The 26,165-nt window shown below is 39.6% G+C and overlaps 2 long non-coding RNA genes across 4 annotated transcripts in view; both read right to left on the minus strand.

Moving 5' to 3' along the window:
* Window positions 1-26,165, minus strand: part of LOC103876000 — a 113,144-nt gene that overhangs the window by 58,579 nt on the left and 28,400 nt on the right. The window lies entirely within an intron of this gene.
* Window positions 944-24,789, minus strand: LOC116268921. Its single transcript, XR_004176173.1, has 2 exons — window positions 23,002-24,789; window positions 944-1,405 (listed from the first exon to the last, which is right to left on the minus strand). It is a non-coding gene; the product is annotated as an uncharacterized LOC116268921 (long non-coding RNA).

Consider the following 26,165-nt stretch of genomic DNA (forward strand, 5'->3'; position numbering starts at 1 on the left):
ATGTGTCAAATGACTCAATCAATCAATCAAAAAGGGGAAAATTGGCAAGGCATGGTGGCTCACACTAGTAATCCCAGTCCTTTGGGAGGCCAAGGCAGGTGGATCACTTGAGGTCAGAAGTTTGACACCAGCCTGGCCAACATGATGAAACCCCATCTCTACTAAAAACACAAAAATCTTAGCCAAGCATTGTGGCAGGCACCTGTAATCCCACCTACTTGGAAGGCTAAGGCAGGAGAATTGCTTGAGCCCAGGAGGCGGAGGTTGCAGTGAGCCGAGATCACGCCACTGCACTCCAGCCTGGGTGATGGAGTGAAACTCCATCTTAAAAAAAAAGAAAAAGGGTGGTGGGGAAATCAGCTCATGAACATTTTACTAATTATCCTTTTGCATATGTTGAATTTTGAACCATATACGTGTTTCCCTAATTCAAGGGAGGAAAATTCCAATGACTGATAAATTTCAACATTCCAAGCAGTTCTGATATTATCATCTCACAAGCAAATTCCATCAGACTTTCCTAACCATAAATTCTACTATTCAGTGTCCGGAAATTGGAATTACCAGTGGACTTATGCATACCACCTTACATATGTCTGGTTCTTTATAGCTAATCACTTTCTATTATAAGCACAGTATGGTTCATACATGGAGATTTCGAGAAAATGTCAATATCTCTGATCACAGATTAAAAACCTGCTAAAGTTTATACGACTTCAGTGCTAAGTTCTGTTCACTTTCCATAACCCACATGGTTGTTATAAAACACATTCATGGTCGATCATTTACATTGCTCTGGGAAGACAGCTTTGTTCTGTGGAATAGACAGTAGATTCACTTCTTCACTAAATGGTCAGCGTCCATTAATGTTACAGCATCCGCTAAAGCTTAGTTGGGAGCTAGTTCCAAATTCACAGTTTATGAAGAGAAAAGAGAAAATGTGTTTTGCCTTCTCTATTGTTTATTTTATAGTGTCCTGGTTTAGTTATAAACTTTGTCTCATAATTATAGTAAAATGTAATAGGTTTGCCTGAAAATTCTTCTCAGGTGATGAAACTTGCTTTTACAAAAATCCTCCTTTCCTCGCCAACAATTTTTTTCCTTTGTAATCTACTTCCCTCTGACTTTTTATTGAAAACATTTCTTTTTCTAGGGTTACATTATCACATTTTCCTTAATTCCATAATCCTTTCAACTCGTTCATCCTTTATGCACTGTGTTTTTGTATCCTTTTATTTTTAAGTCCTTTTCATGTTGTCTCCCTTTTGTTTTATTTCCACTGGAGCTTTTATTGTCATCTTAGTCTTTATTTTTCAGCCTGACCTAGCAGCAAGGAAATGAAAAGGGAACGTACTGCAGCCACACTTCCATGGAAGTGGCAGACAGGTGCCAAAGAAGAGTACATCTGGAAAAAAAAAAAAAAGGCTGGATCAGGTCCTGATTTTTTTTTTTTCTTTCTGGTCTCCAAAGTGTAATACCTTTGAAGATGAAAAATAATGACATTTACACAGGAACATATATAAAAATGTGTCTTGGTGAACATAGAAATGCCAAGAAAATAGGTTCCTTTAATTAGAATCTAGGTTCAATGTCCAATAGACCGAGTCAAATTTACTCTGAAGGCATGAGTGAGAGCATCACCCTGTAGGAAGCCAAACTTGACAAATTAACTCTGTCTCTATCTCGAAACCAGCTCACTAGTAAGTGAACTCCAGAATTGCACCTGAAGTTTGTTAATGTTGATTTAGATGAAGCAAGCCCAAACTCCTTAAAGATCTCTAAAGCAAGATACCTCTTCGATAAATCAGTAAAAGTGGTCACAGTATGATTCTCAGGCAGGAAGATCAACAATCAATATTAGAAATTTTGACAAATAGTTGTTCGCATCTCTATTTAATAGGCATTTTTGTGTTTCAGATCCAGCCGCTTACTCACACTCTTTCCCTGGAGCTCATACTCATTTAATTTATCTTTCACCTGCCTGTCTTCCCACAGGCAGTGCCTGCCTCTTGCATTCATCTATAATGCTACCCCGACTACCTCAGAACTTCTAGAGCAGCCACAGATCAAGAATGAACAATTAAAAGAAGAAACGATCTCTCTTGAATGGGAACACCTACATTTTATAAAGTTTTTGTTGCCTTTGCAGTGAACCAAACTAAATCTGAAAATTTATCTCACAAAATCATGATGAGGAAAAGCAAGGCAGTTGTGTGTATGTGTGTCCATGTATGCATGTGTGTGTGTTCATAAGCGTGCGTGTCTCTGTGTGAATGTATGCCTTTGTGTCTATATTTGTACATGTGCCACAAAAAGGTAAAAAGGAAGAAAACCAGTAAATCAGACAGTGTTTTAACTACCCGGTCCTAAATTTCTAGTTATTTACATATATGTAGGATTGAATTTTTTATTTAAAAAATGAAAATCTGGATGTTAAGCATACATAGTAAATTGAACGGCTTTCCCTTTGCCCTAAACTATTTTTTTCATTTACTTTTCCTTCCCTCGCCTGCCAACTTTCACCCTCATTTTCCTTTTCCTATCTGGTATTTCCTAGATGTTCTGTTCAGTTTAATTTATCCAAATGTCATACCCAATAAGTTCCTGAATCTCCACTCCATTCGGCTGAATTATTGTATTACTTTTAAATAACTTACATCTGCTCCTGATTCTCCCATCTGCTTCTTTTCCTCTTTACTTTCTCATCACGAGGACTGGCTCTAGTTAGGGACAGTGGCCAAGCACTAACTCAAGCAGTTACTTCATCAGGCCGGACTTCACCGATTTTTCATTTCTGAGCTGCTGACACCAAGTTAGTCATCCTTCCTGAATGTCTCTGAAAAAGCTGGCCCTAGGCAAATTTGTAAAGTAGGTCAGATATATATGAGTGCTGCCATACACACTTTCAGTGCTTTCTCATTCGCTTTTGTCACCCTTCTGCAGGGGTACCCCCCACACATTGGACTTTGCAATTTTCTCCCTTTACTCCCATCCTTCAGGAAGTCCATGTCCAGTGTCCTTTTTTCCATTGCGTCATTTCTAGGAGAAATCTGGTAGAAAAATTCTAGCAAAATGTTACTCATAGACAATAAACATTTAGTATTTCATCCTCTATGGAATGAGTTTCAAGATTTATGTTTCTGTGTTCTGTTGCTAATATAGGCACGTGGGACAGCCCCAGCAAAGTCATCAGCTGAAACTGTGAGTTGAGGCACTTGTAAGTAGAGTTGGCTGCTCTCTTAAATGCTAGAATTTGAAGGAATTTGATGGCATTTTTTAAAAAGAAAGGAAACTAACATTTCTCAAGTTTTTGCTACATGCCAGGAGAAAATTAGATTTTACCCTCATTTTAACCAATGAAAAGGTAGTATACTTGCCCATGCTGGAAAAAAATCATATGGCTATAAGAAAAAGAGATGAGATTTGGACCTGGGTAAAACCCATCAGCAGAGACCACCCTCCAAAACTCATATGGTTATAAGAAAAAGAGAAGAGATTTGGACCTGGGTAAAACCCATCAGCAGAGACCACCCTCCAAAACTCATATGGTTATAAGAAAAAGAGAAGAGATTTGGACCTGGGTATAACCCGGCAGCAGAGACCCCCAAAAAATCATATGGCTATAAGAAAAAGAGATGAGATTTGGACCTGAGTACCCAGCACCATAGCCCCCCCCAAAAAATCATATGGCTGTAAGAAGAAGAGACGGGATTTGGACTTGGGTAGAACCCAGCAGCAAAGCACAGTGTTCTGTCTGCTTCACCATTCTGCTCCTTGGGTTCAGGACTGTAGAATGTTAACTTTCCTCTGTTTGGAGTTTCCAAGCACCCAACACACATGAAGTGAGCACAATTTTATACGTCAAGATAAATGAATGGAAGTGAGTAAAATATTGAGGTGAGTAGGGAATGGCTGCTGGAGCGTAAAGTCTGGATCAGAGATATGACCCACGAAGTGCTCTGCTAGGACACTTTCTTGAAGTCTTTGTAGCACATGAAATGGATCTCAGACTTTACACAAAAGACATGGGGGAGCTGGTCATTCTATAAGCTATAAAGCCTGTAAGATACAGGCTTTGAGAGGGACGAACCTAAAGTAGTGTGGCCAGCTGGGGAGCTACATTGCTGTTAGCCAGGCAAGAATTGACAATGGGCTCCAATGAGGTAATGAAGAGAAAGGGAAACAGCATTGAGGAGGCAACATAGGTAGGACTTGGTAGTCACTTGGATTTATAAGGAGCAGAGCAGAGAAAGAAATCAAAGATGTACATTTTTATTTTGTGTATTCCCAAGTTCCACATCCTTTTTCTAACTCAAGGGAAACTATTGTAATAAACTTAGATGCCTTAGAGCAGATTCCCAAGCTAAATTTATAATTATTTGGGACTGGCAAAATTCTGCCTAACTTAACCAGTCATGCATTCATCAAGCATAATTTTTGACCAGAAAAAATACTGCACTCACACAATTAAGGTATGATTTAACCCTAAGAAAAGGTGAGAATTCTCTTACTTGGAACCTTGTCTTTTCCTACCTCAAGAGGTGTTCCTGACAGAGACAGTCTTTATAATTCTCAGTTATGTTTATGGCACTTTGATTTTAGAAATCATTCTAAACACAGATATTTCCATAGTAAATATTCCCAACTGCTATCCTTGGAAGAGGTAATTTGATTAGTGGTATTGTATTGAATTGCATTATAATTGGTTTCTTCAAATAAAGCCTATTACTACATTTTTAAAAAAAAAGAAATCAAGAACTAATGTCTAGGTAATCTGCTTTGCACAAAAGTGATAGCAGGATGGGGTTAACAAGTGTTTATGGAGAGATAACTGGGAATGATGAGCTCTCAAGTTTTGATGTTTATTAAAGAGTTTATTGGAATCTCATAGAGCAGTAACAAATGATCTAATAAAACAAATAAGATTAAGCAGTTCCAGTAAACAAAATTACACTAAAACTCCAGAAAAGTAGAAGCAAACCATTTTTATTTCTTTAATTCTCACAAAACTCATATTAATATTTCCAAATCTTATAAAGAGTTCTGGAATTAGGAATTTGTTTAAGCATGGGCAAAAGTGTTCAAATCATGATTCATGTTATTCATGAATTCATTTAATTGACTATTTAGCAATGTTAGCAAACTTTTAAAAGGAAAATAACTTTTGCAGGCATAATATAAAGGAAAAACCTCTGAAAACGCAGCCACAAATAAGTGGTGTAGGCTGGCACTGTTTTCTTAGAAAATGAAAACTAAATAAACAAACCTGAATTAAAGAGAGGAGGTGGGGTTGGTTAAGTTAGAAAAAACCAACTTCCTGAAGAAAGAAAGGCTTCCTGAAGGAAGTTGTGAGACCTTAGGAGATGTTACCAGCAGGCTCCTTTGCTGATCTTTTTAATGGAAGTTAATGGCTGCAGAGCAAATATAGGCAGACAGGGCCATGAGCAGCTTCCAGGAATTCCCAAATCTAATATGGCCCAGCAGCAGAAAAATGACTGTTGTGTCCAGACAAGGTTCTAGCTAACAGAGCAAGCAGCCTGAAAGAGTCAGATGGACAGAAACAAGGGACATCTCAGCAGCAAAGGAATGGACCATGTCTTCAACCAACAACAGACATCCAAGTGGGCTCTTTTGTCTACAGATAAAATTAAAAGACCAAAGACTCACTAGATATGGTGCTGTTATGTGAAACACCCCAGAATCCAGGCAGTGATGATGTATTCACTGACACCGTGTTTCTACCACCTTGTCCGTGGGAACTTGCACTATAATTAAGTTGTTCTAGGGAAATAAAAACAGTTCTCTTTCTTGCCCACCTGAACGGTGGACTGGGATTTATACCTGCTGCATGCAGGAATTTTTGTGCAAAATATTTACACCAAGAATTTAGGGCCTAATTATTTTGAGATGCTTGGCCAGATATGCAGGATAAGGTGGGCTCTTAGAAGCCACTATTAATTTTAGAACAAATGAGAGACTCTGATGAGACAGAGTTTAAAAGAATATAACATAGTGCTTTAAATCTCCTAAGCAGATGTGGTGAGCTTGGTAGAAAGAAAAGAAGGTAAATGCAGTCTAGTAAGAAATCAGGAAAATTTATTGGAATCCAAGAAGGTACCCAGAAAGGCCTATTGCTGGTAATTTTTAAGGACCCCGTTTGTGGTTCTGCATTTCTGAACCTCTTTCTGGACAGGGAAGTGTAATTATGAGATGCATGGGTATGTCCTCCCAAAATTTAATATGTTGAAACTCTAACCTCCCACTCCATTGGGATGGTATCAGGAGGGTGGGCCTTTGGGAGATAATTAGGTTAATATGAGGTCATGAAGGTGAAGACCCATAATGAGTTTAGTGTCATCTGCCATGTGAAGAGACAGCAAGAAAACAACCGTCTGTAAACCAGGAAGAGGGTCCTCACCAATAACCTAACCATGCTGGCACCCTGATCTCTGGAGGCTTCTAGCCTCCAGAACTGTGAGAAATAAATGTTTGTTGTTTAAACTACCAAGCCTATGGTAATCTGTTACAGCAGCCCAAATTGATAAAGACAAAGGGCTGTTCCAGGGGGACATATGAGGTTTGCAATTAGTGCAAGACTTACTTAGGTTCCTAACTGTAAATCAGACATTGAGCTTTGATTTTTATCTCTGGGCTGTTTGGCACTCAAAAGAAATGAGAAATATTAATATAAATAAATTATGTGACTCACAGCTTTTTTGGAAAAAAAAAGCAATATATGCCAGTTCTTCCAGACGCCAATTTAAAAAATCAAAGAAATACATTATTTTTGCCCTTATTCCATGGATACCGCTCATTATAAAACACCATGTTTCCTATAATGGAAATGCTTCCTTTTATTCAAAAAATAAAGGTAAAAGTTTTATAACTTTTTTCTTGCTTCAACTTTTAATAAAATCTTAAATCTTAATAGTGTCATCCATCTTTGCTATGTTTATAAAACCATCTTTTCTCTTGTTTTCTGCTAGAATAGGGTCTGTAACTTATGACAGAAACCAAGTTCCCAGCACAGTGGCACATATAAGCGCTTCCCAAATGTGTTAAGTTTTATCAACAGTAAGTGATACAGTGGAATTACTTTGATGAAGAGGGGTTGCTAACCTATACTAATAAACTCCAGCTATATAAACTGTAGGGATCTGTCTTAGTTCAGGCTGTTATAACAAAATACCATAGATTGGGTAGCTTAGTTCTCACAGTTCTGGGGACCAGGAAGGTGCAAGATCAAGGTGTCAGCAGATTCCATTCTTGGTGAGGGCACACTTTCTGACTGGTAGATGGCTGCCCACTTGGTGTATCCTCACATGGTGGGGAGAGGAGGGTCTGGTGTCTCTTCTTCTTTTTATAAAGGGCACTAATCCCATCACGGGGGCTCCACCATCATGACCTCCTCTACACCTAACTACCTTTCAAAGGCCTCACCCCTAACACATCGGGTGTTTTAGGGCTTCACCATATGAATTTGGAGAACACAAACATGCAATTCACAATAGGATCTAACTTGAACTATCAATAAAACCTAAAACACCAAAAGTCTTTTAAGTAGATATCTTTGCTAATACACATCAAACGGAGCTTATTATATCTACAATTTCATTTCTAGATATGTAGAAATGTTTTCTTATTCTGCACTAAGGCAACAGCAGTCTTCCCACATTCACAGATTTTTATTTTTAATGGTGGATCTTTGGTTCATTTACAAAGTAAGATTTGCTGAGTCAACGTAAAAGCATCTAAATGTCTTAGAAATATAGCCCAATCACTAAACCAGTATAAAATAATCTATTTCCATACCTTTGTTAATTACACAACATGGACACCAGCTAATCAGAATGGATACCAGCTATAAACAAGTGCTATGATCATCTGGGTATGCGTCAGGAAATACCTGTGGGTTACCAATGGGTTTAAAACCCAAAGCGCTCAATAGCTATTTGTTGGATGACATTGAACTGAACACTCCCTGCCATGCTATAAGGCAGAAACTGGGTTAAAGGCAAAAACTGACTTTTAGTCATTAGGTATCACTTCTACTGCCTAGTACTGCCCCTGATAAATAGTAGACAGGGAATAAATAAATAAATAATTGTGATTTTATTCATACAGAGCTTTCTAGAAGTAACAGCTATAAGAGCATTCCTATCAGAATTTAAAGTCTTTGCTCAGGTAGAAATTGATTTCTTTTTTTAACCATTGAACCACATAGACAACAAAGTTATAGATGTAATTTGAACCTCAAAAGGGCATTCAGATTTTCCCAATACAACTAAATGTTGGGGCTAATGAGGCAGAGACAATATTTTCTTATACAAACAATTTTTCAATTATACAGGACAGTAGCATCTAATGACTGCTACCAACACAAAATCACTGGGTGGCCAGCTTCTATTTTATGCAGTGAGGTTAGCAATTATTCTGTAACACTTAATTTCCTGTTACTAATGCTTTCCCAGAAGCACTTAAGCATGATGGCCTTATGAATATAGTTATTAGTGGAACCTCACTCAGTGTTTGGATTCTTTTAGAAATTTGATAGAGATAATATTCTCCCAAAGGTTACTGTCCAGATAACAAGTCATTTTATCAGCAGGCCTGAGCTTCAGCCAGCTGTCATTAAGAGTGTCTCGTTAACCAGTGAAGGACTTTGTAGCTGGGTCAGGGCCGTTGAAGTCTGGGGCAAGGTTGCTAAGGTAACGAATCTGTCCAAAGACTTCTCTCAGCATCAGCCTTTCATCTTGTTAAATTTATATAAGCAAAGCACTGTGAGAAGAATGCTAATATACCAAATGACAGAAACAATTGCACAAAGATATTTTTTAAACTTGCTAGGTGTGTGTTTAAGCTCCTTTCTAAAGATACAATATGTGTGGGTTTGGAGAAGTTCATGGAAATGAGCTAAATTACCCTGGGTTCATATATTGTTTACATTAGCATGTGAAACACATGGCTCTACAAAGCACAATTTAATTCAACTATACACATTGATTGAGTGCCTGCTTGGTACCTGAATTCATTTTTCAGTGTTACATTTGAGTCTGAGAAGAATTAAATTCTAAGGAAAGTGAAGCTTAGCACCCTTCCAAAGTGTCCAGATTCAGTGACATAGAATAGCTTCAGTTCTTACATTAGGGAGTAATGGTGATGTTAACTTGAGGTTGTTATATTAAAAATATACAGGACATCAAAAACTAATGGGGTCATGTGAGAAGGATATGAGAACCGACTTGAACCGCCCCTTCTGGCCTGAGGTGGGACAATGTGAACATCAAAAAGAATAATGATAGCAATGAACTTAAACATATCAAATACATAAAAATCCGTGAGTTCATACTGGTACTAAAAAAGAAAGACTCACTGGCCACTACTAGAGGTTGCTAAAGCCATCAACTCATTACTGAAAATTGACAAATAATGAGAAAGAAAGAAGCATATATTTTGCCTTTCCTGCATGAACTGTATTCCTACATAACCAAATAGCTGATAAGTTCTTTAAAAATAATTTCATCTAATAATTGCATACGAAATAATAGGATTAAAAAATCACTGTTTTGCAACACTTAATGAAGTAATGAATTTCGACAACATATATCAAGGAGTGCCAAAACAATTAGATGAAAAGACTGTGGGGAACTTAATGATGGAGGGATTATGTTGACAACTCCTGAACTCACTAATCAATCACAATAACATTAAAGATGGGACAATCAGACATGAGGCGTCTCATTATGTAATGCAAAGAGAAGTGCACACATCACCTAAGAAATAGTCTTGCCTAAAAATATTGAACCTAAATCTAATCAACCCTCTAGTTCTAGCTACAAGGAATAGAGGAGGAAGTTAAATATCACAATCTAAAAATTGGGACATTCCAAAGACAAATGACCCAGTTTCCCAAAAAAATCAATAGCATGAAAAGAAACCAGGGAGGGGAGCTGCTTTAGAATAAAAAAAGCTGTAAGAGACACAACAGGCAATACAATGAGTGGGTCTTTTATGAAATCTGAGTTGAATAAATCAAATGTAAAACAACATCTTTGAGAAAACTGAAAAAAAAATGGATATAACAGATTTAAATGATATAAAGTTATTATGTGTGTTAGGTATAATATTTGCTGGTTACATTTTGAAAGGTTCCTATCAGTTAAAGATGCACACTAAAGTATCTACAGGTGAGATAAAATGGTGTCAGCCATTTACTTTGTATAAGGTAAAGAAGTTGGATAAAACAAAGTTGGCAAAATGTTTATAATCATCAAAATTCTGGGAAAAGAAACAACTGTGGAAAACTGGGTGCCTCAATTACACTGTTGGAACTGCCTGACTAGCATGTTTAAAACCTTTAATATTGGGAGAACCAGTAGGGCCTGTCTATTGCTTATATAAAATATTTTTACTTCTAGCAAGAATCTGTGCTGAATAGAATCAGCCAACCTGCAGAGTTGAAAAGTTTATATTTGTCCTGGCTTTTATTCTGAAAGAAGACAACATGTCAGTTCCTAAGGATAGTCTGAACTCTAAAACTTGTCCTTATCAGAAAATATGAACAAAGGAAGAATTTGATACATTGGAAAAGCACTGTCCCAGGATAAGGTTAAATGATTTGGCAACCAGAAGAGCATACCATCTAATCACTGTCAGTTACCTCTGAGGAACCTAAGCTTTCTGCTAGTTCAGGCTGCTGCAAAGCAAATGAAGCAGCTTCCTCACCATGCCAGATATTCAGGTTGCTGACCTCAACACAAAAAAGCTAAAGGTTAAAAACCAAAACCACATTGCCACTCTTCCTATTAAGATAAACTGAAATTACAAAATAAGTATTGATGCGATATTATTTAAGATCTTCCAAAGAATTATTTAGAATGTGACAGTGATACTATATAAAGAGCTCTTACAAGTCAATAAAAAAGATGAACACCCCAAAAGAAAAGTGGGCAAAGGACACAAAATCAATAGAAATATAAGTGGCCAATAATAAACATGTTATAAATGATTTTTTTCAACATTTAAAAAATCAACCTCAATGAAAATCAATGAATGCAAATTAAGACAAGGAAATACCATTTTGTCTATCAAGCTGGCAAATGTTTTCAATGATAAATAATATTGACTTTTTTCTAGGAAGCAGTTATAAAAATTGGTTCAACATTTCTAAAGGTCAATTTGACCAAATGTATCAAAATCATTACCTTTGAACCAAAACTTCCATTTTCTGAAATTAATCCAAAGTAAATAATCATGAAAATGCAAGAGGAGTTAAGTAGAAGAAAGTCCATTCCAGTATTGTTTATAATAGTAAAAATTAAAAATAACATAGATATTCAATAACAGGAACTGGTTAAATAAATTATGATGCATACATGAAATAGAACACTAGGCTGCATTAAAACTATCCAAATATCGAATGATTCAGAAACATGTCTATACTGTTAAACTGAAAAATAGGATTATTAAAAATAGTATTATGTGTACATATGCAAATATATGCAAAATAGCTATCAAAAAATATTTACTTCCAAATGGGAACTCTCTTTAATGTGATTGTAATTATTTTACCTAGAGTGTTTACAGTGAACACGTAAGGATGAGAGCCGTGTTTTTAAGACTGGAAAGACAGAACTTTCCAAGCACTAGCTTCACTGCTGCAACTGTGCTCAATTGTTCCGTTACTCAATCTGGGTTTATTGTACCCTACTTCCTCACTGATGGAACATAGGAGGGAAGCCACAGCCTGCCATTTTACCTGCTGGCCCCACCAAGAGCCCTAGGGAAGAGACTTACTGGTAGCTGGCCACTAAGTGTGAAAAGCCTTTATCATCCAAGTTGCTATACTTAGCATTTCATTTTGCCTCCCAACTGTTGCAGCAGTATCAACCCCTCTATATTAACTCCCTGGCTGAGGCTAAAATTCAACCAAAATGGAGCCCCCATGTCCTTTTCTTCCCTGTCAATGGTTCCCTATCAGAAATATCCTGCCATGGAAACATTCATCCATCTAGCCTGATTTCCATTCCAATAAATGCTTAATCTACTGGTTACAATTTTTCCATAACCTTGGGCTCCTATTTCCAGGGCAAACCTATATTACCTCTTAGCTGTATCCATTTGGGGCTCTTAAACAGATAATGTCTTTTTTCTTCTCTGGTAAATTTGTTCAAAATGTTGGAACTCAATAAACAGTTTTTAAACACAGGAAATAATTGTTTTCTCATTGAAAGTTACTCTATTTCCAAATTAAGACATAGTTTTTAAGCCCCTATCCTTAAAATTAAAAAAAAATTAAGGTCATAAAAATAAGTTAAGTTGGACATTGTACAAAGTAGTTTAAGGATGTTTAATCAATGCCTTCTGGGATCTTCACATTTCAGGCAAATCACTCCCATTTGTACAGTATGACTGTATAATTCTATACGTTCATTCAACAAGCATTTGTTGAATGCCTACTAATGGCCAGGAACACCCCTTCCACCCAAGTCCTGCAGGTACAAATGTGAATAGGCACAGATACTATCCGAGGTGCCCACGGATTAGTCAGGAACATACTGACATGTAAGCAAGCAACATAATCCAATGGATGAGTACAATAATGGAAGTGTGTACAAGGTGTTATGGGGACAACTAAATATTCACTTAATATTCACTAACAGAGAGTTTCTCAAGTGAGGTTTTACTTCAGGTATTAGCAGGTGATGCGCAATTAAAAAAAAACAAAATGTTTCTTTAAGCCCTGAACAGATTAGGCTAAAGAGTTAAACGTGCTTCTGTGCTGTAAGACTTAACAGAGCTTTTTATATCTAATGTTCATTGTGAATTTCCAAGGATGTTTCTGAAGATAGTGTGCACAGCATTTCCCAAACTTATTTGACCACAGAAAGCTTTCTTCACAGATCATCTTGATCAAGAACTTTAGATTTTACAAAGTGCTTTTCTATGATATGCAATTTTATGTGCCCAAGACTGCGAACATCTTATGAGGAAGAACTGGAACTACTTTTCAGGTCAGGGAATGGGAATGTATCTTATTCATCTTGTATCTCCAGAGTCCAGCACAGTGTTCAACACATAAAAGATGCTCAATAAAAGGCTGACAAATTCACAACTGAGTGCATATTGTCATTTGCACCACCACAACCTGGGGGAATAGTTCAAACATGGATTATCCTCATTTCACAGAATAAAGAATGAAGGTCAGGGACATTAAGTGACCCAGCTGAGATCTTAGAATGAGCTAGTGATACAATGAAGATTGGAAACAGGATCCCCTCCCAGGTCCAGTACTCCTCTTCTATTTGTATGACTATACAACCCTCACATTTCCTAGCTAGTCATAATTTCGGATATTCTGTTCTACATTTAAATCAGGCCAGGTAACATTCCAGTTTTTCATTTGGAAAAGAGTTGTAGGTAGAGAGACTATTTACGTTTTACAGACATAAAAAAGATAACTATCTACCTAATAAATAAAGGAACCTGAAACACAATCATGATATAAGTGAAATTCACATAACATTGAGTATAAGTGATTAAACATTAATGTCCTTGAGCTACAATTAGCTTATTTTGGAAGACAAGGGTGTTTACAATGATGGGAAGATCTGATTTCTGTTAAGATTTTATGCAAGAAGAGCCACAGCCTGGCAAAGAAGCTGGAAGGTTCCTTCCACATAAACAACACTCAGAAAGAGAAGGTGCCCATGAGAGCTTGATACAGGTCCCTCCGAAATACCACAAATACAAGCACTGTCCAGGTATGTCTCAGCTAACAAGCCTGGTGACACCCTAACACTGCATGTGAGGAAAGCATAAAAACAAAGAAGAGACCAGGACAGAGTCAGCAATGTACTGAAGCAAGAAAGCACCTGAGCAGTACCAGTTTCACGGGATTATGACAGGAGGAGCTTCCTAGAAGATACTCCATATCAGGCCAGCACTAGGGTTATTTGCTTAGCTACACATGTTGAGGGTTATCACTGGTCACTTAGTGAGAAGAACAGTGGTGGACATCAGAACATTCTCTTTTCTGTAGTCAGAGTCTCACTGAGTTAGAACCCTACCTCTGCTGTGATACTTGGGCCAAGCGACTTTCATCTATTACATGGGAATAATGATTTTAGCTTCCTCACAGGATTATTGTGGTATACATGAGATAAAAGCACAAGCATTTACCAGAAGGCCTAGAACACAATGGATGCTCAATATTTTTACCATAGCAAAGTGTTATTTTGATAAATAAATAATTCTAGTGTCTTAAAACATAAGACACATTCAGCCATGCAATCATTCTCACTACTGAAGGTAGCTTGGTCATTCTTAATAAATGCATTCATATCCTCCATAAAGCTCCTAGTTCCAGGACCTTTCCAGGAATTGATAAAGAAATTAAAATAAGTTGACACTGTCTAAATGGTAGAGTCATCACTGGGGACCCACAGTGGGTAGAAACATGGAAGTAACCTCCTTACAGAATGCTATCTCAACAAGTCAGCTCTGATTGGGAATTCCAAATAATAAGTACTGGTCCAAACAACCAAGCCCTCAAATAGATCAGGGACAGCATAGTTGGAATTTATTCAACTATGAGCTTTAGCAAAAGGCCTCTCTCTGGTAATTCTTCTCAGCAAAGATCATCTTGCTCTTCAAACACAATCACAATACATGGAATTGTGGCATTTCTAGGGCTAGGATCACTACTCAGGTTTCTTGAGCCACAAGGTTTTGTCTTACTTACACAGTGTTTCTTTATTTTAGTTTCCTTATCTAAATAGAAATCCCTGATAAAATAATGTTTTTAAAATAATGAAGGTAACAGGTTGATGAGCACAGCCTTGATCAGCCAGCATATAATTCCAGCTGGGTCTCTTACATCTAAGCCATGTATTGACTAATAAGCACCCTCTCCTGTCACATGCAATGGCTTGCATGCATCACAGAGTTATTTGCAAGTTAATATATATTAAAATCACATATGCCCACACACATTACTTCTGTGCATCAGGGGACCTCAAGAGATAATACATCCATCTTCATTTGTGACAGTGTATGCACCCATAGCTCATAAATGGTGATAAATGAATTGTCATGCCGTCCCAATGGCATAATACACTTATCCTCTATTCTTTCCATATTAATACATGTTCATTTCGGCACCAGTCAAATCTTTAAAATGAGGGATCTAACATTTGCCTCCTATTGGTAACCACAGAAGAATGCTAATTTCACCTCTCAACACCCAGTATAATTTGTTTGGTATGCAAATTGTCAGAAGAATAGAGGAACCAAAAAGTAATAATAATTTCAACTAATTATGCCTTTTGGATATGCCCAGACAAATCTAGATGAAAAATACTTACATGGTTTATATTTCAGTAAGTCCAAGAAAAGGTAGGCATCAGCATCTACCCTGTTCTAACACAGGCACCAACACAACAGCGAAGGGAATCGAGGCAGGCGGAACTGTTCAGGCTGATGAATGTGCCTGTGAATTGTTTTCTTGTTGTTGTTGTTGTTGTTGTTGTTGTTGCTATTGTTTTTGTTTTTATTTTGAGACAGAGTTTCGTTCCTGTTGCCCAGGCTGGAGTGCAATGACATGATCTCGGCTCACTGCAACCTCTGCCTCCTGGGTTCAAGCGATTCTCCTGCCCCAGCCTCTCAAGTAGCTGGGATTACAGGTACCCACCACCACGCTCAGCTAATTTTTGTATTTTTAGTAGAGATGGGGTTTTGCCATGTTGGCCAGGCTGTTCTTGAACTCCTGACCTCAGGTGATCCACCCCCGACTCAGCCTCCCAGTGAACTGTTTTTAAAACAGCCTAATTGGTGTGTTTATAACTTTAGCATCTGCCTCGTACTAAGTGGTTACTCACTAATAATTGTCATCCTTACCTTATTTTTTACAGCCAACTCTCTATTTTGGGGGAGCTAATGGTGGTTTGGAGCTTAACCCTGTCCAGAGCCTTTGAAGAGTGTGTAATACCTTTCGGCCTTTATTTTTTGAGATGGAGTTTCGCTCTTGTTGCCCAGGCTGGAGTGCAATGGCGCAATCTCAGCTCACTGCAACCTCCGCCTCCCGGGTTCAAGCCATTCTCCTGCCTCAGCACCCCCCCAAGTAGCTGGGATTACAGGCATGCGCCACCATGCCCTGTTAATTTTGTATTTTTAGTAGAGACAGGGCTTCGCCATGTAGGCCAGGCTGGTCTCAAACTCCTGACCTCAAGTGATCTGCTGGCCTCCACCTCCCAAAGTGCTGGGATTGCAGGCGTGAGCCATGCCATGCCCGGCCCTTTCAGCCACTTCACACTTTTGGCACCTGCACCCAGTGATGGCTGGCAAAGGAGATAAAACCTGGGGTCACTGAACCACAAGGCTGAAAGGGAACGTAGGCATCATGGGCTCCGTGCTGCCTGCCCACAGTCTCCTCCACTTCTCTTTCCACTCTCTCTACCTCCCTCCCTCATGTCCCAGCCTCACCCTCCCTTCTATCCCTCAAAGCTTTCAGTCTGTTTAGCTGGTAAAATAATATTTAGGACTAAAGATAAAAAACAAATGGCTAAAATGAGGAGTTGCATTAAGAGTGAATCTTGTAAACTAATTCTCATGAAGAAAGACGACCCAGCACTAATTAGTTGTTTCCAAAATTTTCTGATTATGCATCCTATGGGCAAAAAATAAATAAATAAATAAAAATTAAAGCACACACTATATATATAAATACATTTCATATATATAGGACTGTCCTAAAACATGGTGTACATTTAAACAGATACCAAAAGGAGATAAAAGTGGGAATAGAGCCTGTAATCCCAGCACTTTGGGAAGCCAAGGTGGGTGGACCACAAGGTCAGGAGATTGAGACCATCCTGGCTAACACGGTGAAACCCCATCTGTACTAAAAATACAAAAACTTAGCCAGGCGTGGTGGCACGTGCCTGTAGTCCCCAGCTACTCGGGAGGCTAAGGCAGGAAAATCGTTTGAACCCAGGAAGCGGAAGTTCCAGTGAACGGAGATCGCACCACTGCACTCCAGCCTGGGCGACAAAGAGAGATTCCATCTCAAAAAAAAAAAAAAAAAAAAAAAGTAGAAATAGAAATTTTTTTTTTTTTTTCACAAGCACCCAGCTTGGAGAACACAGACTCTTATGAGCCACTCACTTTCATGAGTGTCTCCCAGATCCGGGGTGGTTCAGTTTGCCACTTCAGGCGACATCCTTGTGACGGTGTCTTGTGAAGGAGACCTTTGGACACACTCCTCCTCAGTCAGAGTGCTACAGACCCTGCAACGCATCTTTTTGTAATCCTTTGTTTACCAGGGGGTTTGTATTTCAAAGCAATATTCTGTTTTTGGTGAGCATAGAAGCAACACTTAGGAAACATAAGTCAAACCTTCTTAAACTACATTCGCATTAAAAAACGAATGCTTTCTCTCAATCACCTCTCTATGTGGGACTAACAGGTGGCCCTGGGAAGCAGCCAGGACCAAATAGAGGCTTCCATCAAAACCAAACAAAGAACAGGTGAGGCTTCTCAAAGGGGTGGTCTCCAGGGTTGCTGAATGCACAACTCTCCGAGAAAAGAACGCTGGAGGAAAACACTGAACTGACAAAGTCAGTGATTTATAATCTCTCATTCCCATAAAATAACTCTCGTTATTCTTGGGAGCTTTGACTCTGAAGCGAGCTGTAATGGGCCACTGGGCTAAAAATGAAGTGCAGATTTATTTCTATAATCACCACCAGTCAAACCCTTCCTGGGAAATCACTAACTTGGCTTTTAAAGTGCTGGGATACCTTTAGAATGCTCGAGATTTATCTTTGGGATTGAGTGCTTGTGTTGTTCTGGGAAATTCTAACTGAGTTGTAGATGCCTCCATCAGTGGACTGGGGAGTTTTGGAAAGACAACAGAGAAGTAGGGCTTCACTTCCCTTTCACACTCAGTTCTGAGAAAATTCCTATGCCGAAGAGATGGTAAGTAAACAGCAACTACAGATACATCAAATACTGGGCTGAGACTCCCTGATTCAGCTGCTATCCAGAAGGCCAAATAAGTTCAACCTCAAAGTAAATTTAAATTCTGAAATTGAATTTGATTCATGACAGTTTCCTACATTCACAGCTCTTGGCCATCAACAAGCTGAAGGTGGGGTGCTTCCCTTGCTGTGCAAAGAATCGTTGGACCTAGAAAATATTCTGATATACTCGTATAGCAATAAATCTCAAGAGTTAAGGTACAAGATACTTACAAAAAAAGTAAAACAACTAAATAAATAAGAACCACAGGATCCTTAGTGTAATTCGAGCTCACAGCACATTATATAACACTGCCCTTACTCCAGCACACAGGTGATCAAGCAGCCACTGGCGTTCTCACTAATGCCTCTTGGCAGATGTCTTAACTCATAATAAGTTCATTTATTGCCTGCATGCATGCAGTGTCCTTTCCCTGACTTTTGCTTCATCTTTAATGAACCTTCCCAACTTTCAACTTCCTATGATAGTGAAGGAAACTCCAGGCAGTGTCCAGAACTGCAAACTACAAGTCTCTACTGTGGACCTACCATTATATTCAGAGAGGAATTCAAAAATCAAAGAAATTTAGAACTGGGAAGAATATGGGGGCGCATTTACACCACTTTTTGACAACAACTTTGAAGCCCGGTAGGAAAAAGTCAGTTGCCCAAGGTCACCCAAGCAATCAGTGGCAGTGTTGGGAGTAAAATCTGGTTCTTCCAGCTCTGCCATAACTCCTTAAAACATACTAGAGGATGAAAGACCCTGAGGAATGAGAGAAAAAAGACATGTCTTTGCTTTGAATGGGTCAAAGGTCTGAGCAGGTCAGAAACTGTTGTCAACATCTAGAGCTTTAGCCCATAACAAGGCAAGACTGCCAGGATTTGCTCTAACATGGCCTCTTCTCTAACTGGCCAATTAATTTTTTAAATGATTTATGATGATTCTCAAAGAAAATGCTTTTCCTGCAAGAGGAATTAATATGCTGAACTTAAAATATTTGCACTAATTACTAAAGGTCAAAATGGGATTGTGCAGAAACATTAATCAGGGGGCCCAAAAGAATAGGAATACATTGGACAAATAGTGTAAAGCTCTAATCAAAATATTGAGAAAAGTGCACTGTGTTGCTTATGCAATTGCAAACTGGAGCAAGGACATTCTCTCTTAAATCTAGACCATGGAACCAATGATGACTAGCAAATAACCATATTTCAGTGGCTCCTAAGGCCCTTAAGAGAAACTCCAAAGTCGGTTATTAATGCAGTAAAGCTCTCCCTCCTCATCAATTTCTACCATTGTTTTCTTTCTATCCATCCACCCTGACCTACTTTCAGTCCCTCAAACCTGCCACTCCTCTAGAGCTACCCACTTACTGTTTCTCCTGCTTAGAATACTTCTCCCCTGACTATCCCAGCCACTCCCTTTCAGATGGATGAATCCTATTCATCCTTTAGGTCTCCCCAAATGCACACCCTCTATGTAGTGAGGTCACATTGCTCACCCCAATTCGTCATACTTCACTGTATTCACATACTTTTTTTGGATGACTTTGAAATTTCTTCCAGTAGTGGGTTAGAGAATATTTCCCCAGACTTTACATTTCAGTTCAGCCCCATGACTTTCTTTAGCCAATAGACTGAGGCAGAAGTAATGTCCCAGTTCTGAGCCTAAGTCTTCAGAGGTCTCATGTATTTCCGCTTGCCTTCTTTGATTCTGCCATAGCCGTGAGAACATACCTGGGCTAACCTGCTGATCCCAGAAGGAATATAAAATCATCTGGAGTAGAACCATCCAGGCAAGCCTCATCAGCCAAGCCTAGACCAGATCAGCTATTCCACAGATGACCATGGACACATAAGTGAGTCCAGAGAAGATCTGCAAAGTTCCTTGGCCTCGGCCACCCAACCTGCAGATACCTGAGAAATTACAAATAATCGCTGTTTCAAGCCTTTAAATCTGGGGCTGACTTATTACACAGCAAGAATACTTTTTCCCATCATAGAAGTCATTACACCTTATTAAAATCCTTGGATTAATTTCCTTTCTCTTGAGGATTGCATATTCCAATACAATTAAAACTGTGCCTACCTGGCTCCCCATATTATTTCATGTTTTAGCACAGTCTATTGGTACACAGTGGAAACCCATTAAATAAGTGGTTGTTGAATGAATACCTTATCTTTGTGGAACATTTTCTTTAGAGTCTCTCTCTAGCCCTGATAGCAAACTGCCCACCTACACTTTTCAAAGCCCTCCCACACTCGGTACTGCATTTTAACCTGACAACAATCCGCAAACTAGATTATGCTTATTTGATCACATGCTAGACAAAATGCTTGTGAATACAAGGTGCTTTTTTTCATTTCTTATTGTTTAATCTCATTGTGGTTTTATAGTCAGTACTAAACAGATGGATGAACATTTACAAATAAAGCTTATTCTTACATTTGGCATCAGATTCTCTGTTCCTCCAAATCTCTCCAACCTGTATAAATTACATTCAAAGTCAGTCTTGGAATACATGCAAACCTGTTAGGAATTAAGATCCCGTTCTGCTGTAAATGATTATTGGAAACCTGAATACAGGAGTGAAAATTGCACTTACATAGTCATCAAAGAGCCCATGTCATGCACCTGTTTCTTCATGGTGCTTTGGAAAAGGGGGAGATACAGGGAATTTAACAATCCCTTGTGCCTTTATATCACATTCCAACTCTTCACTTGCACTGAACATTCATAATTCTAAGAGTTTAGCATTGTCAAGGACTCAGCTACCATGAACTAAGAGAAAATGGAGATTCGATTCATTTACTCCTTTTTTTTTTTTTTTTACTTTTTATTATTGTGGCAACAATGTGAGTGTACATAAAGCCACTGGACTGTACATTCATTTGACCCACCTTGCTGCTGTAGAATCACCAAATCCTTCACCTCTATGCCATTTAAGGTAAGAGATTTTCTTACCTTCACCTCTATGCCATTTAAGGTAAGAGATTTTCTTACCTTCACCTCTATGCCATTTAAGGTAAGAGATTATGTTTGAGAGGAACAGTGCCTGTCTCCCTGGTGGACAGCCACACTTTCTCTTCTTCCATAATCTCTGCTCTACAGTCTGCCCAACACAGGAGAGGGGAGTGAACAAAAAATAGCCTTTGTGCTAGAACATTCCAATCAACCATGAAGAATAAAATCCTCTGGATACAGCCACCAGGACCAAATGTGTGCTGAAGAGAAAAATCATGACCAGATTATTCCATCAGCCGGCTCTCTTCTTAAGAGATCAACACATCCTTAGCACTTGTTGAAAGAGGAGGCCTAATTCCTGAAAATTATTGTTTCAAGGCTTAGAATCTTACCAAAAAAATAAATAACTTCTTAGAATATGCATGTGGGGCTAAAGAGGAAAGAAACACTCCACCTCCTGGAGAAATGTAGGCCCCTCTAGAAATGCCTGGTCTGGCTCTGCTAGCAAGTGGCCATTGAGATCATAGAAAACTTCATGAACCGGGAACAAATTTGCCCCACATGCTCAGTGCTCACCAACAGGGAGAGGGGTACTTCCACATTTGGGGTGCTGCAGAGTCACCTGTGGCATCTCAGAATGAGTTTTAGAAATCATTCAGATTCTATTGCATTAGACCTGACATCTATATTTTAAACAAGCCCCCTGGTAGTTCAGATGGAGGTGATCTGTGGACACTTTAGAAACATCTCTATCCCTGTCTTTGAAGCAAAACAAACTAGATGCAAAAGGAAACATCCCCTCCGTGAGGCTCCCCATGATACTTACGTGGAACCCGGAAATAATAACGACATGTATGTCCTAGTACGAGCGTGAGGATTAGACTAGATAACACACGCAACAACTCAGAAATTTGCCTGGCCCATTGAAGGCATTCAATAAACGTCGGCTATTATTTTTATGCAACCTTTTATGAATGGTTGATTCCTGAGGCACAAACAAGCCACTAACTTCTTCCAACCCTTCACGTGAGAAGGTGAAAACCTTGACTTCAATTGAGGTCTGTTTTTCTTGGTAGATTAAATGCCTTTCCTCCCTCCTTTATCTTGTGAACTCCTTGTGGATCTTGTCTTTTCAAGATTCTTTTCCAAACAATGCCTCTTCCAAGGAGTGTCCTCACCTTCCACAGGGCCAGCTCCTACCCTCTCAAAGGTGACCTGCGGACTCACACATACCTCCTTTTTAGGGCCTGTTGCGTGGCGCTAGAACACTTTGCAGACTTGTCTTGCCACTTGATTGTGACTGGCTCAGAGTAGAGTTCATTATTTCTCTAAATAAATGCTTCTGGTTATCTACTTGTACCTCCCAGTCGCCCAGTACAGCACCTGGGACCCACAGGTCCTTAGAAAATGTTTGGGGAACAGTGAAGGAATAGAAAAGGAAATAGACTAAAAGATTGGATGTGACGATGGCTCTAGAAATGCCAAAGTCTGTGTCCAGAACCTAAAGTAGAGCATAAACCAACGCAGGGTCTCAGCATCCAGGTGATGAGGCTGGTTAAGAGCAGGGCTCCAGAGCCAGCCTACCTGAGCTTGGATCTAGACCCTCCCCCTTACCAGCTGGGTGACCTTGGACACTTAGTCACATCTCTGAGCCTCAATTTCCTCATTTGTAAAATGGGATAAAAACCACTGCTACCCTCACATGAGGCTTATGTGAGGGATGTATGTGAGGGTCAAACAAAATAAATAATAGGAATTATGTACACACAGGTAAGTGTTCAATAAACGTTAACGACTGTTGTTGTTACTAATGATGTAAATTGCAGGCTATGGAATCAGACAGACTTGAATTTAAATCCAAGTTCTACCACTTACTAGTTTGTGTGACCTTGGGAAAGTTTGTTACATTACATTTTGTAAACATCAGCTTCCTCATCTATAATGTGACAATAATACCTGTATCAAGAAAAGAATACACTTTAAAAAATGGTTAGCAGCCTGACGCCTGACACCCACCAAGTGCTCCACGAAGAGTCATTATCATCAAGGCAGTCACTACAAAAAGGGCAAACTGAGGCAGGGACCGAGAATGGAATCCAGATAGAACGTAGACCAGTGTCATGAGATCCAGCCAAAGAAATAGTGTCCTGGGTCTATTGAAAGTGGCCTGATTGTCTTCTACTCCACTTAATGCTTGTGGACAAGTACGTGTAGGGACTGCCACCTCCCAGAGCAAGGCAGAATGCTTCGACGACCTGATATCCTGCCCCCTACCCCAGATTGGGCATCCTCTGCACTCCCACAGCTGTGTTTCCTCCATGTTGTTCTCAACTTAAATGTATCTATCTGGGCGTCAGTGTCATGCCTCACATCCTTGGCTTCCACACTGCCAGGCGTATTTAAGGAACTCAATAATGTTCATGGACTTGGCCTGGACACTTGAACAGCACGGATAGAAGACGTGTTGACATAAAAGAGTCTCAATCCCAACACAGGTTCTTCAGCCATCAATTTAATGCTGATGTCTACATGAGCTTGTGTCATTTATTTTGCTTTAAGAATTTTGAAATTATCTCCCCCACAGTTACCAAGCAAATAGGTTTCAACTCCTCGACCTTAGACTGCATAAGATTTCTGAGGTTCACAAACCTAAGGGAAAAGTCAAATTTCCTTCTGTTACTTTCTCACCTCCACCCCTTGCTCCCAAAACATGAAGTTTCTAAAAAGTCTTTCTGGTAGCAAATCAGCTGTTTAAAAGTAGCTATTTTTAATAAAGTTTTCAAATCAATCTTCCCCCAAGAAGATGGGGAGAAGAAAGCAAACACATTGTTTCACCATCATGTATACATACACACACGAAGAAAACTTAGTTCCTGTTAGTGAAGTCTATCTCTGTGTGTTTGCGAAAACTCAATTTGCAGCCAGGTAAAGTGATATTTATTTGAAGGAGCTTATTGCTGAAAGTGAATCATAAATCTGCTGGCTGTTGAGACTTCAAGGCAGGAGGAACAGAGGCAATTATTAGTCTGAATGTTCCACTGACGATATGAAATCTTTGTCTTTCAAAGCATTTGTTTAAGTAAGAAAAAGTTTGCCCAGCCTGGAGAACATTCTATTGTGGGAAATGAAACTTCTGAAACCTCCAAAGCTTATTTATATATTTGCTAGGCTTCTCTCTGCCAACTTTCTCCTCTCCCAGAGCGTCCGTTAATGCTAAGAAAAGCCTCCGAAAAGCACACATTATAAGCAGAGAAAAATCTTAATGAATGTAATATATTTGGCAAATCTGTTTTATCTACTGAGGAGATTTCCTTCCTCTCTTCATCACTCATCTCTTTTGTTTCTTCTTTTTCTAATGTTGTTCCCCTTGATTTGTTCTTCTTCCTGTGGAATTCATTTTTCTCTCCTCCCAAAGATAAAAAATAGAATCCCAAACAATATCTTGACATTCATTCTCTTGCCGTTGTGTTCTGTTTCTTTCTACCTACTCAATTTTCTTCCTTGGGAGAAAAGGGAGACCTTAAGAGCACAGCGTTATCTTCCCCTCTCTAGCCCAACCAGAGGAGACATATCCAGGGCAAAGCCAGCTCCCAACTATGCACAGGTAAGCTGTACACTTCATAGGTGGTCCTTGGCCAAGGAACACGGCAAGCTCACCTCCCGTGCCACTCAGCATGCCCCTCCCCTGAGCTGGTGTGTACTCAATAAGTACTAAGCCATCTTAGGGCCAGGCGCAGTGGCTTATGCCTGTAATCCCAGCAGTCTGGGAGGCCGAGGTGGGCAGATCACTTCAGGCCAGGAGTTCAAGACCAGCCTGGCCAACATGGAAAAACCCTATCTCTACTAAAAATACAAAAATTAGCCAGACATGGTAGCACATGCCTGTAATTCCAGCCACTCAGGATGCTGAGACACAAGAATCGCTTGAACCCGGGAGGCAGAGGTTGCAGTGAGCCGAGATCACACCACTGCACTCCAGCCTGGGTGACAGAGTGAGAATCCTTCTCAAAAAAAAAAGTTACTAAACCATCTTAATATAGGCCTGAACACCCCAGCATCAGCTGTCAGCCATAGAAAGCAAGTGTTTACTCATATAAGGCATTCCAAATCCAAATTCAAAAGATTGGGAGCTATCTGGACAATTTCTCCCTGACACTAATAAGCTTAAGTGACAGCAGAATGTGTTTGTATATCTTTGTACACAATTTGATTCTCCTTTCTATTGAAGCTGTGCAACCTAAGAATACAGCTGTGACCTGAGATTCTCTTAACACCTTGCTAATCAGAGCATAGTACCCAGGCCAGCAGCAGCAACATCACCTGGGGAGCCCTAGCCTCAGGCTTACTGAATCAGAAACTTTATTTTAACAAGATCTCCAGGTGGCTTGCTTGCACATCAGGGTCTGAGAAGCTCGGTTAACACCAAGCATAAAAGTGGCACCTGAAGATTGGGTTTGAGAAGTGAGGGGCTGCACCTGCTAAGCCTGCTGCTTCTGCTTTGTGAACCCTCTGCAGGGTGGTTGGTACCTCTTAGGTGTCACCATGCTCCCCAGCCCCTTCCCTGACTCTAGTTGTTGTCACTTCTCCATCTGTTGGCTACACCAGACTACGAGGGCCTTGGTCTTGGTAACTGCAGGTGACACTTGTGCATGGACCAGCCATGCTCTTTCCTTCCTCCCGGGTCTGCCTGTACCTGTGTGAGCTGTTATCACAGAGACTGATAACTTGACATTTACAGTTTCTTTCCCAGAGAGGAACACAAGGCATTTCATGAAAGCTGCACATAATCCTTCTCAATCCTCTGTAGAATGGGGAGGGAAAGTGCATTTTAAAATAATCCCATTTTGGTTATCCCACCTCAATGCTATTCTCTCCCCTTCTAGAATAAAAGAAAATAAAGAGGCATTGCCCCCGGAGAAGTGTGTGTGTGTGTGTGCACACGTGCGCAATAATTCTGAGTTTCAGGGAAGGCTTCTAGGTTGAAGTAACTTCTGAAACAACTCCAGATTCTTCACGGGATTTCTTCTGACTCTCAGAAGACAGGCACTTATTTAGGTACTCCTCTTCCCCACACCTCAAGCCCTGGCTGCCCCCAGGAGCCCATATTCCCACGGGCACAAAGACTGGAGACAGTAACAAACTGGTCCCTTGAGCTTTGCCTCAGCTTCACCCTAAAACAC

Source organism: Papio anubis, chromosome 9 (genome assembly GCF_008728515.1).
Source record: "Papio anubis isolate 15944 chromosome 9, Panubis1.0, whole genome shotgun sequence".
Taxonomy (NCBI): domain Eukaryota; kingdom Metazoa; phylum Chordata; class Mammalia; order Primates; family Cercopithecidae; genus Papio; species Papio anubis.